Source organism: Rhea americana, unplaced genomic scaffold (genome assembly GCF_003343005.1).
Source record: "Rhea americana isolate MKP2758 unplaced genomic scaffold, rheAme1 scaffold_93, whole genome shotgun sequence".
Taxonomy (NCBI): Eukaryota; Metazoa; Chordata; class Aves; order Rheiformes; family Rheidae; genus Rhea; species Rhea americana.
The window spans coordinates 1,038,231-1,044,866 of NW_028187122.1; positions in this window are offsets into that span (position 1 = coordinate 1,038,231).

The following is a 6,636-nucleotide window of genomic DNA, read 5'->3' on the forward strand; positions in this document are numbered from 1 at the left end:
AGAAAGAAAGAATACAGTGTAAATTAATAACTGTTCTCACTGTTAGTTTAGTTGGTACTGAAGTGTTTGATTTTTGTTGATGCAGTATGTGCCTTCGTATGAAAACGCACATTTGCTATAATTACTTACCATGCCTTTAGAAGGGCTCCAGAATAGCGGCAACTCCTGCACTAGTTAAACAGTCAATCATAGCTGAAAGGTTAGTTTAAATAAATATACAAATTAGCTGATTCTGGTATAGCTCTTGGAAATATTCCGTTTGTTCAAGGCAAGAGAAAAATTAGAAGCTCTAATCTCTGCCTTGGGTTTTCATGACAAAGGACAGGGGAAAGAATCAATGAGAATTGGCACTTCTGAAAAATCCTTTTTCTCCTATATTTTTAAATTTTTCAAAGCCCTAACATTTCTGAGTTCTTTACCTGAATAACACTGTACCTCTTGGGCTTTCACAGGCTGGATATTTAAGACTTGAAGCCTAGATCCTTCTGAAATAAATTTGCAATGCTAGCCTGTAGTGAACTGGAAAAACAGAGAAAATTGATACTAATAACTTGGTTATACGTATGAGGCGAAATTTCTGAATCCTGCAGAAATACTGCCACAACGAGGAGAACAGAAATAGGTTCTAACCACTTGTTCCGTTCCTTTGCTTTAGCCCGCATGCCACTTGTGTGAACACACATGCGGCACAGACGTGTGTTACACTTCAAACAGTTTCATAGCTCTTTCCTGAAGCTGCTATGGATCTCAGGTATCCGTAGAATTTATACATTCATATAACAGCAGAGGGAGCCAGAACTTCAAAGCAGCATAAGGCAGAATTCATTGGCTAAGTTGAAGGGAGAGAAGGAAGGAGGGGGAGAGAAAGAGGGAGGGGGAGAGAAAGAGATGCCATCCCAATAACCTATAGAAACAGCAGGGAGAGCTTCTCTTCTGAACTGCTGAGACATAGAAGATCTTTCTTTGTTGCTACAACATTCCCTCATTCTTCCAAGACATAAATGAGCAGCAACAGCAATAATTTTTTCAATTAATAACAGGTAAGAATTTTCTAAATTTTGTTTAAATTTTATAACAGCTCAGATCTACTTTAATGTTAGAGTCATCACTTCTGATTATAAAAGTTTGTTCAACTTTCACTTGAGTGGCTGACAACTGATGCCATAATTACGGGTTAACTTTTTGCTTAGATCTTTGGATAACTGACTGATTTCTGATCAGAAAATGTTAACCAGGGGTTCTTCTAAAACTTTCATCCAAGAGTTGAGGCAAGAGTTACATGTGAGAAACATTTAAAGGAGGGTTACTGAGTGGCTGTTGTATTAATACACTTCAAAGAAGCAAGTTCTAAAAGAAAACGATAACATGGACTAAAAAAGAGGGAGAGAGAGCAAGAGAGAGGGTTCTGAAATTCTGAAATGCTTTATGTGATATGATTCTTCATTCACTTCACAATTAGGATAAGCAGGAGAAGCATTCAATTAGCATTAAAATTTAAGAATTGATTTACTGGCACTGACGGGGACTTAAAGTTTGAGAGAAGCCATGGGTTAGAAGGCTTTAAGCAGACTGAATTCCTAGGAGCAGGGAATTCTTGCATAGTCCTTCAGTTCCATGAGAATGTTGTGGATTTCTTTAGAGTTTAAAAACAATGCAGAAACAAAGGCAGAAATATGAAATGAACCTGATCCAAAGTCCACTATAAGTAATGGGCTCTGAATCCAGTCACAAGACAAGGGAAAACAGTAATAAATTCTTCATTCTGTTTGTATACTTTTCAGCTTTCCTTAACCCTTGTCCACTTAGGGTCTTCAGGGCTGAAATTTGTCTGCTCCTCTAGATCTGTACAGCACTAAGCTCAAAAGGACCTATTCTCAATTAGTCTTTAAATACTACCATAATAAACATTATAATAATTATTAATTTAGCAAGAAGAGTTATAAAAACAAGGGATACCTTAATACTTTGCTATTTACAAATCAGCAAAGAATTGCTTTTGTCAGTCAACACCTGAAGCAAAATGCTAGAAGTATAGTTTTGAGGGATTGNGGGGGGGGGGAGAAGGCATTTGCAGATTAACAAAAAAAAAGATTTTGGTATGAATGCAATATTTTGTTTCATTAGAAGCAAAATAAATTTAATCCATTTCTGAGCTTTTTTTTAAGTGAGACCAAAGGGCAGAACCAATGTACAGGCCACGATGATAGCAAACTCTGATTTAACCCAATGGAGTTAGTGATTTTCTGAGTTATGAAAGATACTGCATTTAACTTACAATTCCATCTAGTTCAGATCAGGAATTGGAAGGAAATCTCTCAGCTCCATGAAGCATTCCCTGCTATTGGGTATATGGAGAAAGGGCATTCTTAATGCTTTTGGAATTCCCAGCTAAATCACAACTTTAAGTCACTCTGAAACTATTCAGCAAATTTGGGTAGAATTCACGAAGAGTCTGGGTCCACTGAACCATCATTTCCCACTGAACAGTTATCTATTTTTGGCAGATGGAGCCGGTGTGACATGTCACACAAGGCCTGACCCTGGTAAACAGGGAGCCTTGGAGCCCTGCAGGGTGTAAGAGGGAGATGGCAAACTTCTCAGAGGTCTTCAGGGTTTGATGTGCTCCCTGCCGCCTTGCTGCCTACCAAAAAGCCTTCCAGGTTATCACTGGTGACTGAAAAACACTCCTCCCTCCTGACCCCAAGACCTCTACTTTTCTTACCCAATCCGTGCAGCACCCATCACATCTCATTCCAGTTTGCTGGCCACCTGTTAAGATGCCATTACAGTAATTTACATATTTCCCACATCCTTGCGTAAAGATCATGTTTCTGAATGCCCAGACTTCCTTCTTTTCCTCTTGGGTACAAGCAAATTCACAATAGCTTTTACTGTTAAGGGAACTGGGAATTTACTACCATTCTCCAGCCTGCTCACCTGCTAGTTACATTTTACCTTTGTGAACTAGATCTGCATCTTCTGTAAGGATGTTACAAACTTAGCCAGAAAATATGAATTCAGTATAGATGCTTTTCTAAAACTTTCCTCATTTCTGCAGATGAGACTCATGTCACAAGCTCATATCTCCTACGTGGTTTCCTTCTGAAAATATATAGATACAAAAGAGGAAAATATACTCACTTTGCTGGTATTTTACTAGCTGTCAATGTTATAGTCCTGCAATGTATTAATATACACAGCTTGTGGTACCCCATAATTATGCACATTTTAAAAACATATAAAACTAGCTTTTTCAATGACCTAGGGCACTCCCTCCCAGTAATTTTGTAACATACGTAGTTTGACAAGGATAAAGGAGAACAAAAATCCCACCATTAAATTTTATTGTACTGATTCCTCACAGATTTTAAATTGCTGTGGGATGACTGTGTTTATGCAGTGACAGGTATCTTCTCCTGATTAAGTGTTGCTTTCCCAGGAACCTCTAATAATATCCAACAGATTGCTAACTTCTCCCCCAGATACAAGGTCAATCAGGGCCAATCCTGCAGCTCGCTGAGATAACATCGTTGCAGGCACAAAGCAGGGGGACCACTGCTAGTCAGTCACCAGCCAGCTCAGTTAATAGGTGCAACATGAGTTTCAGAGTTCTGTCAAACCTTTCCACTACTCATTTGTTTCTAAGAGGCTGTAAGCAGCCTATAGCTGTTTTACTCCCAACAATTCCCATAGCTTTTAAAATAACTGTTGTACCCTCACTTCTTGTCTATGAGAATTGCTTCTCTCAGGAAGACTTACTGGATGAAAGCAGCAAACAGGGTTTGAGCTACTGTTTAAGACACTAAGCCTGACAAAGTAGTTGCTTCTAGGTACAGGTAATGATGACAAGTACTACAAACATACTGTTTTCTTCTACTTATGCCCGAAGTGAAAAAACAACACACAATGTCCACTGCAGCTATGGCTTTTGATTCTTGGCTTTTGATTTCAGCAAGGGCTGTAAGATTAGCTTTGCAAGACCAAACTATCTTTTCCCAGTTAGCAGATGAAGTACCATATCAGCAGTGGCCCCTTGTTTCCTTGCCTCCTGGGAGTAGTTTTTCTTTTCCACAGGACACATTCAAGTGCAGAGTCTCTCGAAGGGCAGTCGTGCTCTCACTGGGAGTCGCCTTGAAACACATCGAGGATTTCATTTTCTTCCCTGAGCCATCTCAATAGAATTCCCTTTTCTATGAAGATTTTTTCTGGGAAAAAAATTCTATTTGGGAAAAGGCTTTCAAGTTGACTACTGATGAGTGATTTTTTTTTCTTTTGAGACAAACTGAATGATTTTTTTTTAGTTTAAAAAGCCGTGTCATTCAGTAAGACAAAGTCTTCAAAACTTGTCTGCTCTATTTCATTGCTTCCAGCACAGACAACACGATAATTAATGTCTCTAAGAGACATAGATGAAGAATTTAACTTAGACCAAGACTAAATCTGAAAGCTCCTTCACTTTCTCCTTCTCTGTCCAGCTAACTTGCTGATTTTTGTGATGCTCACCTTTCAGAGAAACTCTCTCAGGCGGCACGTTAGCTTTTGTAGCTGATCTCTTTCTTGAAGTTCATTGAGGGTTATAGACAGGTTTACTCTTTCCTCAAGTAATAAAAAGGAAAAGAGAAAGAAAAAAACAACAGCTTATCCGCCTCTTCCTTCCACCACTCCTTCTCCAAACTAATTTAAGAGGTAGGCTTGTTACTTCTACAAAGCAAGTAAATATTGTTTCACTTTCCAGAGACAAACACTGTTTTATCAGCTCATAAATATGGGTTTTGCTACATTTCACTGGCTAATCAACGATTCTTTGATATAGCAAGGAACTGTAGCTTTTTCCTCTGAATTTGCTATTCAGTACCTTAACTAACATTTCATTCAAATGTCTGAACAAAATAAGTACACATTGCTTACTACTAGCTCTTAATTTAGACCAAATCAAATAGCAGTCAAACACTTTGAGATGGTAGAGAATTTGCCAGTGATTGACCGTAAGAATCTGCCATCTAAGGATACCATAATAGGAGGCTTAAATGTAAGCTCACTCTTATTTTTCTGTTTTTCTAGACCTGATTCTTACATTACAGTTGCCATAATAAGAGATGTTGAGAAGTATGGACCCAGTTAATCTGGACTGTGACTTTTGCAAAAGTAGGCAGGTTGTCAGGCAGTTATAAGTACCTGCAGAGTGCACCACAGATTCCCTTGAGACACTGGACAGCTGATGTCTCACTGCTCTTCTGTCTCTCAGTTCCCTTATTTGTGATAAGACAGTGATAACACATTATTTACCTCTGGGCAGTACTGCAGAACGGATATCTAGGAAACACTTGACAGCTGCCTTGTGAGAGACACCACAGGATGCAAAGTATCAAAAGACTGAACCCCAAAAACCCATTCCAGATCTTCGGAGACATTTGTTATCCCCACCGTATCTGCCACCTGCCGCAGCCCTACAGCCACACTCTGCCTTTGGGAACGCACCCCTTATAGCGGTGGGTTCTGGCTTCTACTTCTCAGGTGGCTCCACTACATCGTGTTCTTGTTTCAGCATTACTAGTGGTCATTACTGACCCCTCAGCACATCCAGGAGAGCCTGAGATCCTGATGAGGGCTTAGCCTGTTAGACACAGATGTTTGTAATAGCTAGCACACATTTTTCAAGCAAGAAAGGAGAAGCATGTGCTTGTTGTCCAGGATACTGTAACTAAGAATATAGGCTGGAACTGTAGTACAAAGCCCATGTGTTCAGGGACAGCAGAGCCTGTTGGTCCTGACCAAATGCCATGACTGAGGTCCTTCAGCTGGTACCACACAATACTGCAGGCTGCTGATTGCTTTGTTCTTTTTCCTATGCAGCATCCCCACAGGCCAGCAGTCATCAGAAGCTATGGGGCTGGTTCCTGGTTTTCCATTCTATCACCATTTTATACTAAACAAGCTGAAACAGGCTCTTCTCTGCACTGACCTTCTCCATACACCACAATGCAAATCACACACAGTTACCGTCTTTCCTTGCTGTTTCAGAGAAGAAATAAGTCTGTTCACTCTGGATGAGGAACAAAACAAATTTGAGTGGACAGAAATAGTCATACCCATGCCCACATTTTGGAAAATTTCCTTTGTCGTCTTTGGAGTATTATTCAAGGTTCAAACTACTGCAGAAAATAAAATATTAACGTATCTTACTTGTGCGACTGTCTCTGACATATGGTACCTGTATATTATAGATATATCAGCAGGTCTGACAAAGCAGCAGCAGAACTGACTGTACCAATTTTTGCAGATCAGGCAGAACAATGGTCCCAAAACACCTTTTTATTTACTATATGTTGTTGATTTTATTGTCAATTCCTCTCAAGAGGAACATCTCAGGAAGCAGACAGTACAAATCATAAAAACAAAAGATGAGATAAACAAAAAAGCATGGTGTGGTGGACCCTTTTCTATATAGTATTGTTTATCATTATTCATGCAGCTGCTCAGTAATAAATGCTACCCAAACAGCAATAAGCTCACTACACCATTTTATTTATGTATTAATATCTTGACCACTTGTTTTTCTGAAACCCTGAGAAGTTTATCACAACCTCACAAACTTGTTTGAGTACCATTTTATTGCAAAGACAAGACTTATGCAAT